At 41.9% G+C, this 11,171-nt stretch overlaps 1 protein-coding gene across 8 annotated transcripts in view; it reads left to right on the top strand.

Moving 5' to 3' along the window:
• Positions 1-680: 680 nt before the first annotated feature.
• The window catches only part of EEF1AKMT1 (EEF1A lysine methyltransferase 1), a 34,787-nt gene continuing 24,296 nt past the window's right edge, over positions 681-11,171 (top strand). For 2 of the 8 annotated variants that reach the window (XM_070577841.1, XM_070577840.1), the window contains exon 1: positions 681-894. The gene's annotated coding sequence lies outside the window, so the exon portion shown is untranslated. Of the gene's footprint in view, positions 895-1,131; positions 1,271-11,171 lie in introns of those variants that run through there. The other 6 variants (XM_070577845.1, XM_070577843.1, XM_070577839.1 and 3 more) reach the window with 4 other exon arrangements.

Genomic DNA, 11,171 nt, shown 5'->3' with positions numbered 1-11,171 from the left:
ATAGATTGATTGCCTTGGGGAATGGAAGATAAATATATCACTTATGATTTGGTAGCTGCCAAGCTGGAAGGGTACCTTACTTTTTATAAGTGCCTGTTAGGTGTCAGGTACTTTGCTAAGTGTTTTAATATACATGTTGATGAATGCACTCAACACTTTGAAGGCTCTGAAAGATTAACTGCAAGTCTGCTGACCAAAAGTATCCCCCATTTTGAATCGTTTTCATAGAGAATGTTGTTGCCTCAATTGGATTATTGGCCAATTTAGTAGCTGGTCTTATTTCAGCATGAAGACAGCTGTCTACATCACCTGTTCACCCGTCACATCTTGCACTCATTTACATCTCTTGCATTCTTTGCAGCTAGTCCCAAAATGAAAAATGCATATAGCTAGACATATTAACCACGTTAAGTTTGGGAAGGCAAATCATATTGAGGAGGATGTCTGATTAAAGTGCAGAGTTTAAAGGATTTTTTTCTAATCCTATCACTATTATGAAGCCTCAATTTAATGTCTTAATTTCTCTATTATAAGACTGAGGAGACGAGACAGACGAAACCTTGATTAATGTTTGTGAAAGGTACATCTACGCGAAAGTGCAAAATAGGTTTCTTGGAATGCGTTTAGCTTGAAGGGAATCTAATTAAAACCTTAAATATGTTTTCATTGCCATCATTCTTGGAGACAACTGATAAGATAGAGAAGCTGAGGGAACGGTTCCCAGCCGCCCCCGGCCCTTGCGGCGCCTCTGCGCGGGACCGACGCCTCCGGGCACCTGCGTCCCCAGCCTTGGAGCGCCCTCGGCGGGAAGGTGTGCGCGTGCGCGCAGGCTGCGCGGCCCGGCCCCGCCCCCTGCTCGCGGGGCGCTCCCGGGCGACTGCGCACGCGTGGCGGGTGAGTGGCCTTGCTGGCGCGTGGGAGCGGGTGGTCTGCGAGCCCCTCCGCGGCCTGGCGCCGGTGGTGCGTGTGTGCCCGTTTCCCGCCCTTTCTCCACAGCAGCGAGGGGGAAGGGGCTCAGCCAGGGGCTCCAGGCCGCGGCTGGCGAGCTGCAGTGAGCCGAGAGGGGGCCCGGCCCGGCGAGGCCGTCCCTGGGCCGGGGTTCGCGCGGGGCGGCGGGCGGGGTGGGCGCGGGGCCGCCTCGGCGGGAGGGGCCCGACGGAAGGCGTCCCGGCGGGGGCTGCGCGCGCGCGGGGCTGCGGGTCACGGCCCTCGGCGCCTAGTACGTTATCTGAATTTCAGTGGAGGTAAACTTTACCTCTGTTTTTTAAAGGTAATTTTAGAAATAACGGGATAAATAGAATTTGGGGAAGGGAAAGATAAGCATTTTAGGTGAAGGTAACTACTTATGCAAAGACGAAAATAGAAGATGACAGCCCTTTTCTGACGGTGGAGCGCGTTCGGGGTGGAATGGCGCAGCGATGTGCACCCAGGGTTTCGGCGCCGTCTAGGCCGCCCTGCGTTCCCGGACCGAGGCTCCCAAGCCGGGCCGGGCGTCCCCTCTCCCCCAGGTCACGGGCAGTCTGGGGAGCCTGGGTTAACGCTCTGTCTACTGGGCCCCGCTGCCTCCCCCACATTACTTGCAGAAGGCGGGGTGATACTGTTGGGATTTATACACTGGGGGAGGGAGCGTCTTGTGTTAAGTGAATTTGATATATGGAAATTGAAGAATTTTATACTTTGAAATGCGATTGGATTTACATATAACTTTCTAAGGTTACATTGGTTACATCGAGTTAAGCGCTCGAAAGGAACAGGGTGTGACCGCGGCTGCTCGGAGCCTGCTGCTCCCTGCCGACCCCGCGCGTCCCTGCGTCCAGCCCCCTGCTCCGCCTGCCTTCTGGAGTCCTCGCGGCTCAGCCTTCCTCTCCCTCGAGGCCGGGCTCCCTGCCTGCGCCTGTCTCCTCTACCGCCACGTGCTCACTCTCGTCCCCTGGCGCCGAACCGGGCTTCTCCAGCAGCGCCCACCGCATCATCACGGTTGTCTGTCTGCGTGTCCTTCTGTCTAGAGCAGGGTTTCTCAACCGTAGCACTATTGACCTTTGGGGCCAGATAGTTCTTTGTTGTGGACAGTTGTCCTGGAAACTGGCCTCTACTCCATAAATGCCAGTAGCACCCTCCCCAGTTATGACAACCAAGAACGTCTCCAGACACTGCCCAATGTTCTGGGGGTGGGATCTTCGCTGGCTGCGGGGAGAGCCGCTGATCTAGAGACGAGCCGCGTGCGCTGATCTAGAGACGAGCCGCGTGCGGCTGAGCAGCAGTTTCACAATCATGTAACAGCACTCCCCAACTCTTTTGGTCTTGAAAATCTCTTTCACAGCAATCTCACAAACCCACTTAGAAAATTTTTAAATAATGCAGTGCTAAAGATATGATAAAATAGTGACTTAAGTAAAAACACTAGTATGTTAAAACTAAAGTTCATTTAATTGTCTTTAGTAATGTTTATTATATAAACACATTTCAATTTTTCCCACTTAAGAAGTGATACACTCAAACCCACTTTAATACTGTAGGAAACATTCTGTGCTAAAATTGCAGCCCCCTGCACTGTCTACTTGTTCCTCCATTGATCTTATCATCTCCAACATATGTTTTATTTCTGTTTATAATCTCTCTGCCTCACTAGAATGTAACCTCCAAGAGGACAGGGACTTTGATTGCCTTTGCTAAGGACAAGGTGCTGCCTCAATAAATGGTTAGCAAATGAATGGATCTGATCAGCTTTAAAAATAAGCTTTCTGGCCTCTGGGTGGTGCAGAGGTGAAGTTTGTATGTTCCGCTTGGGCAGCCTGGAGTTTTCCAGTTTGGATCCCGAAAAAAATAAATAAACTTATTTTGGGATGAAATTTGTACTAAAATATAGATTGAAATTTAATTGCCTTTTACAACTATGAAAATAGTTTGCTTAAACTGCTCTTTGGAATTCTTTGTTTTGTACTTAAAGTCAGCTGGACTTTTTTATGGTTTTCTTTCTTTCTTTTTTTTTTTTTTGAGGAAGATTAGCCCTGAGCTAACATCTGCCACCAATCTTCCTCTTCTTTGCTGAGGAAGACTGGCCCTGAGTTAACATCCATGCCTATCTTCCTCTATTTTATGTGTGGGACATCTGCCACAGTGTGGTTCGACAAGCGGCGCACAGGTCCGCACCTGGGGTCTGAACTGGCAAACCCTGGGCCGCTGAAGCAGAACATGCGAACTTAACCACTGTGCCACCAGGCTAGCCCCTTTTTATCGTTTTCATGTTTTGTTTATAAATGATTAGCTAACAGGTTTTAAGCTGCAGTTTCAAAGCCCTTTTCCACAGATGCAGCTGTGGAAAGTGTTTAGTATTAATAAATATGAATTCAAATATTCCTGTCTATATCGAGGATATACACATGTATAGATATGTGTGTGCCTATATGAATGCATATGGACACACACACGTATGTGTATACATACATACACGTACTTTTCTTTGTCCTTCGACTCTTCTAGGCAGTATTGTGGAGCAGCTTTGATTGGGCACTGGTTGTATGCTTCAACTCTGCCAGGAGACACTGGGTTTTCCTTGTTGCCTGATTCTCTTCCTGAATGAAAGAGACTCAATCCTGAAATACCAAACCAAAATGAAACCTTTTAGTAGTTTGCAGATCAGTTTGCTGTGTTCTCTCGGTCTTAGCTCAGCCTGCACAGACGCTAATCTTTGGAATTTCCACTTGGAAGTTCTCCAGCCTGATAGTTCCTGGTATACTTTCCTAAAAATGTATTCTTTGTGCTTATTGCCGTAAACTAAAATTACTCATTTCAGGCCTTCATAGCATTCCTCGGGAAGACTGCTACAGACACCTCTCTGTTGATTTGGTAATTTTTATTCTAAATTATAACCTCAAAAGTAAATAATTCATCCTGCTTTTGATTTTTATACAACTATAGAACCAAACCCTTTCTCAAATTAAATATAAACGAAACTATCAAACAATTAAAGTCAGATTATCAGTTCAATGAGAACGTTGTTTTATTGCTGTGTTAGTAGGCAGTTCTTTTGAGATTACTCCTAGTTTACCTTGAACTGTTAATGAATCAGTTCTTTTACTACTCAGTGTAAGTGCTGTTTCCTCTACCTTGAATGCTCCTTCTCCTTTCTTTGCCTTGTTATTCTTTAACCGTCAGTTTAAATAACACTTCTTGAGGGAAACATTCCCTAATAGCCAGAACCTTATGTCTATCTAACCCAATCTAATTACCCAGTTAACACCTCACTGCTGTTCACTCTAGTAACATTTGTTCCCAATATTTTTATTGTGGTGATCTACACATAACATAAAATTTACCATCTTACCCCCTTTTAAGTGTACAGTTCAGTAGCTGTAAGTACATACACACCGTTGTGCAACCATCACCACCGTCCATCTCCAGAACTCTTTTCGTCTTGTAAAACAAACTCTACGCACATTAAGCAACTCCCTGTTCCTCCCCGCCCCCAGCCCCTGGCAACCCCATTCCACTTTCCGTCTCTGTGAATTTGACTACTCTAGGTACCTCATATAAGTAGAATCATACAGTATTTGTCTTTTGTGACTGGCTTATATCACTTAGCATGACATCTTCAAGATTCATCCATGGTGTGTGTAGCATACGCCAAAATTTCCTTCCTATTTAAGGCTGAATAATATTCCTTTGTGTGTATATCCATTCATCTGTTGATGGACACTTGAGTATTAGTCTCTTGAATCATGCAGAAAACAAAAAGTAGAATTACAAATCAAAGTTACAATAATACTGGCTTTTATAATCATCTATATATTTACCTTTACTGACATCTTTATTTCTTCATACGGCTTTGAGTCACTGTCTAGTTTCCTTTCATTTCAACCTCAAGGACACACTTTACCGTTTCTTGCAGGGCATGTCTATTGGTAACAAACTCCTTCAGCTTTTGTTTATTTGGGAATGTCTTGATTTCTCCCTCACTTTTGAAAGACATTTTTGCTGAATGTAAGATTTTTGGTGGTTCTTTTTGTTTCTTTCAACACTTTGCATATTTCAGTCCATTGCCTTCTGGCCTCCAAAGTTCCCAGTGAGAAATCTGATAATCTTATTCGTGATGCCTTATACTTGACAAGTTACCTCTCTTGGTGCTTTTAAGATTCTGTCTTTTGGCTTTCGATATTTTGATTACAGTGTGCATCACTGTGGCTGTCTTTGAGTTCATCCTACTAAGAGTTCATTAAGCTTCTTAGATGTTTATATTAGTGTCTTTCACCTAATTTGGCAAGTGTTCAGCCATTATTTCTTCAAATAATCTCTCTGTCCCTTTCCCTTTCTTCTCTTTCTGGGACTCCCACAATGTGTGTGTTGGCCCACTTGATGGTGTCCCCCAGGTCCCTTAGGCTCTGTTCACTTTTCTTCAGTTTTTTTTCTTTCTTTCCTCAACTCGACAATTCCACTTATTTGTTTATTTAGAGATTGGCACCTGAGCTAACAACTGTTGCCAATCTTTTTTTTTTCTGCTTTTTCTCCCCAAATCCCCCCAGTACATAGTTGTATATTTTAGTTGAGGGTCTTTCTAGTTGTGGCATGTGGGACACCGCCTCAACATGGCCTGATGAGCAGTGCCATGTCCACGCCCAGGATTTGAACCGGTGAAACCCTGGGCTGCTGAAGCGGAGCAAACGAACTTAACCACTCAGCCACAGGGCTGGCCCCCAATTCCACTTATTTTATCTCCAAGTTTGCTCATTCTAATGCCTGCTCCAATCGGCTTTTGAATCCCTCTAGTGAATTTTTCATTTTAGTTATTGTAATATTCAGCTCCAGAATTTCCTTTTGGTTTCTTTTTATGTTTTCTGTCTCTACTGATATTTCCATTTTGTTCATATATCATTTTCTTAACTTTTTCCACATATTCCTTTAGTTCTTTTAGCATCTTTAAGACAGTTGTTTTAAAGTCTTTGTCTAGTAGGTCTGCCATCTGATCTTTCTCAGGGATGGTTTCTGTTGATTTACTTTTTTCTTTGAATGGGCCATACTTTCCTGTTTCTTTGTATGTCTTGTGATTTTTTGTTGTTGTTGAAAACTGGATATTTGAATCTAATAATGTAGTAGTAGTAACTGGAAATCAGATTCTCCCCCTTCCCCAGAATTTTCTGTTTTTTGTTATTGTTTTATTTATTATTTTTGGGTTTTTGATTGTTCTAGGCTGTCTCTGTGCTGAGGATCAGCCTGAGGTGTAAACTTAAGGTCTTCTCAGGTCTTTTCTGAGCCCACACCTGTTCCTGGGCATACATGTGACTTTCTAAATTTCCCCATATATGTGGTTGCTTTTTCTAATGGTGTAGTCCTTAAATGTCTGGCTCTCAAGAGGGGAAAAAGAGAAAAATGAAAGGGGTAAAAACGTGCTGGCCCTTTAGCTCCGCCTCAAAATTGCTTCAGCTGTGGGGGAAATGCTCACAACAATGGGAGCCTTGCAATAATGGCTGCCTGGCTCAGTGTCTGTTCCTCCACGATCAGAAGTGGTAACTGGTGATCGGAACACAGAGCCCCGATATTTGAAGGACAGAGTCCTTATTGCCTATCTTTGCTCCCACAAATTGCATACAAGCTGCTCCTGGAACTGTTGAAACTGTGTTCTTAGATTTTGTATTTGTCTGTTTGGCATGCATTATTACAGGGCCAAACTAACGGCCAAAGATGTTTCCATCTTCCCTGCAAGCCAAGGAACCTTGCAACCACAAACCATAGAATGTGTATTTTCACTTCCTGCCCAGTAGGGGACATCCCTTTTCTTTCTACTAACCCAGCAATGAGGGCATAGTCCCAGTTCTCTCTCTTTCTCTCTGCTTCCTTGTGCCTGCATGTGACACATTTCATGTGGCCCTTCATGGTACACTGTGCCTGTCATTTCAAGGGAACTGTGAATAACGTTAAACTTTTCTTTCAATGGCATTGAACTCTGCATGTCCTCACTCAGTCAGCTCTATCAATTAAGACCTGAGCACAAAACAGGAACATGTGCAAAGCTTCCTGACACAGGAATGAGGAGTAGGGGACGGGTGGCCACTGCCATGCTAAGTGCCAAAACTGACTGAAATTAACCACAGTTTAAGTCTTCTCCTGGAAGTTGCAAGCCTTTGAATAGACTCTAGAGTTCCAAAATAGTCACATCAGACAGATGGCGCCACTGCCGTTATCTGCGTATGGAGACAGTCCTCCCAGAGTCCTCTAATAGCTTTTATATATACTCTCTTTCGCCATCCATTCCCATGAATACCATTTGGATGTTTGCACCCTCCAGAACTGTCTCACCTCTTTCTGATCACTTTATTTTGAGGCTATAAAATGATGGATTTACTACCTGGTGGTTTCACTGAATTATTGCCTACAATTGATAGAGTGATGACTACATTTCATCAAATCTGGGACACCATGGATTGTAAGAATGTACCATCACTTTGAGAAAACATGCTACACACCATTATTTTAAAGTCACGTCCTGATTTCATAGTTGTTAAAATGAGGAAAATATGTATATATCTTAAGTCTGTGAATATAATAGTTGTGATGAGTCATGCTTAAGTTTCCTATCACACTTCATGTTATTCCCTTGAAATTATTGATTTCCTATGGTCCAGATTCACTCATTCACTTTTCTGCCAATTCACTGTAAAGTGGACAGTCATTATGACAGTACTAAAGTATCCTGTTTAGTAGTTATCATGGATACCATATTGTTAATGATATGCTGCAACTTCATACAGTAATGATAGGTAATATTTGTTTTCCTACTGTGTGCCAAGGACTATTAGGCACTTTATAGCTGGTAACCCGTTTAACTCACAATAACCCTATTAAGTAGGTGTTAATATCTCCATTTGATAGATGAGAAATTTGAGGCACAAAGCAGCGAAAAACTTGCTCAAAGCTGTGCAGGCAGTAGGTGCCAGAGCCCTGATTTAAATCTAAGTAAGTTGGCCCCAGAGTCCATACTCCTAATACTGTATCATCCAGCACAATGGCATCCAGATTGGAAAGGAAGAAATAAAACTATCCCTCTTTACAGACACATGACTTCTCAGTAGAACATCTGAAGGAATACATAAAGAAGCTCCTAGAACTAATCTGAGTGAGTTCCTCATGCTTACAGGAGAGATCAAAACATAAAAGTTAGTCATATAGGGGCCAGTCCTGGGGCATAGTGGTAAAGTTCACATGGTCCGCTTCAGTGTCCCGGGTTTTGCAGGTTCGGATCTCAGGCACAGACCTAGCGCTGCTCATCAAGCCATGCTGTGGCAGCATCCCATATAAAATAGAGGAAGACTGGCACAGATGTTAACTCAGCAAATATCTTCCTCACGCAAAAAGAGGAAGATTGGCAACAGATGTTAGCTCAGGGCCAATCTTCCTCACACACACACAAAAAATCAGTGCTATTTCTAAATATTAGCATTTAATACATTGAAACTGAAATTTAAAACAATTTACAATCCCTTTCCCAAAATTAAATAGTTAGGTATAAATCTAGCAAAACATGTCCAGAAACTGTATGCTGAAATTTTTAAAAGGCTGATAAAATAAATCAAAGAACTAACTAAATGGAGAGATGTACCCTATTTCGCGGATTGGAAGACTTCACATAGCAAAGATGTCAGTTCTCCCCAAATTGATATACAGATTTAACACGATTCCTATGAAATTCCCAGCCGTGTTTTTTGAAATTGTAGGCAAGCTTATGCTAAAATGTGTGTGGAAAGGCAAAAGAACTAGACTACCTAAAATAATTCTGAGTGAAGAGTAACATAGAAAGACTCATGCTCCCTGATTTTAAGAATTAATGTATAGCCACAGGTATCAAGATAGCATGGTGATGTCAGAGAGAGAAGATGCGCAGATCGATTGGAAAGAACAGAAAACCCAGAAATAGACCCACACAAATATGCCCAGCTGATTTTTGACAAAAGCAAAAAAGCAATTTTTAAAATACCCCTTTCAACAAACGGTGCTACAACTATCGGACATCCAGAGACTACCGGCCCTGCCCCTCGCCCAGCAAAGAGCCTGGCCTCATGTGAAAAGTAATTATTTCAAAGTGGATCAGAGATTTAAATGTACAACTATAAGACTGCTAGAAGTTTTACACAGAAATTCTTTGGGACTTGGGGCCTGGCAAATCTTTCTTATACGTGGCACCAAAAGCAAGACCTGTAAAAGAAAACATTGATATATTTGATTTCACTATAATTAAAGACTTTTGTTCTGTAAGAGACCCTGTGAAGAGGATGAAAAACAAGCTAAATACTGGAAGATGATATTTTCAAGCTACCTATCTGACAAAGGACTTGTATGCAGAATATATGTAAAATTGCATAAAGAACTCTCAAAACTCCACAGTAAAAACACAGTCCAGTAAGAGTATGACCAAAAAAACATGAGCAGATATTTCACCAGAGTATATGGATAGCACATAAGCATATGAAAGGATGTTCGACATCATTAAGTATTCAGGAAATGTAAATCGAAACTACCATGAGCTAGCACTATACACCCATTGAAATGGCAGAAATAACAAATACCAAATCCTGGGGGAGATGCAAAGAAACTGAATCTGTGATGCACTGCTGGTGGGAATGTAAAATGTTACAGCCATGCTGGAGAAAGTTTTGGCAGTTTCTCAAAAAACATTGAACTATTCACAAAAGACCACATATTATATGATTCCATCTGTATGAAACGTGGAATAATCAAATGTATAGAGACAGAAAGTAGATTAGTGGTTACCTAGGGCTGAGTTTGTGTGGAGAAGTTGAGATTAATTGCTAATGGGTATGGGGTTTCCTTTGGGAGTGATGAAAATGTTCTAAAATTTGTGGTAGGGGCTGGCTTCATGGCCTAGTGGTTAAGTGTGGTGCACTCTGCTTTGGTGGCCTGAGTTCAGTTCCTGGGCACAGACCTACACCACTCATCGGCAGCCATGCCATGGCGGTGACCCACATACAAAATAGAGGAAGATTGGCACAGATGTTAGCTCAGAGCAAATCTTCCTCAGCAAAAAAATTAAGTAAAATAAAATTTGTGGTAATGGTTGCTCTGAATGTGCTATAAGCCATTGAATTATACATTTTAAATGGACAGATTTTATAGTAATTAAATATTAATAAAGCTGTTTTAAAAATTACACAGATTGCTTAAATATTTCTAAAATAATCTGCAGTATTACAAAGAGAACTCCAACCTCTCTGGCCACAGTGAACTTCATATTTCAGGAATTCAGTTCTTAATTTGATGAGAACATATTTTATAATTCACCATTATGAAATAAATCATTTTGATGTTCTCAAAATAAACTTAGTCTTACCATACAATCCTGCATCCTACTCCTGGACATTTATCCCCGAGAAATGAAAATGTGTGTCCACACAGAGACCTGTACCTGAATGTTCATAGCAGCTCCTTTTATAATAGCCTAAAATTGGGAACAATCCAGATGTCTTCTAGTGGGTGAGTGGTTAAACAAAGTGTGGCTATACCATGGATTACTGCTCAGCAGTAGAAAGGAGTGAGCTTTTTAAAAAGGGTGAATCTCCAAAAGGAGTGAACTGTTGGTATACACCACAACTCAGATGAACCTCAGTCTCAGGGGCATTATACTGAGTAGGAAAAGTCAATCAAAGGTTATGCAATATGTGATTCCATTTATAAAAAATTCTTGATGTAATAAAATTCTCGAAATGGACAACAGATTAGTGCTTTCTGGGAGTTAGGAATGGAGGCAGGGAAGGGTAGACGGGGTATGACTCTGAAGGGATGTCCAGCAAACCTCTGTGGTGCTGCAACTTTTATGTGTCTTGCCTGTTGCAGTGGTTCCACAAATCTATACATGTATTAGCCCTATATAGAACCACACACACACAAATGAGTGTGTAAAATGGGTGAACTCTGAATGAGGTCTATAGATTGTACCATTGTCAGTTTCCTGATTTTGTAAAATATGTAAGATGTTACCTTTGGGGGAAAACAGGTGAAGGATACATGGACCTCTTTGTATTATTTTTTCAACTTCCTGTGAGTCTATAACTATTTCAAAATAAAAAGCTTAGGAATGAGAATTGGGTCAGAAAGGAAGAATGTTCTTATGTCCAGATTGTCAAATTCCTGTCCAGAAGGAGATTATGCCAATTTAAATTGTTACC

This window comes from Equus przewalskii, chromosome 16, assembly GCF_037783145.1.
Source record: "Equus przewalskii isolate Varuska chromosome 16, EquPr2, whole genome shotgun sequence".
Taxonomy (NCBI): domain Eukaryota; kingdom Metazoa; phylum Chordata; class Mammalia; order Perissodactyla; family Equidae; genus Equus; species Equus przewalskii.
This window is presented reverse-complemented; position numbering and strand designations above follow the sequence as displayed.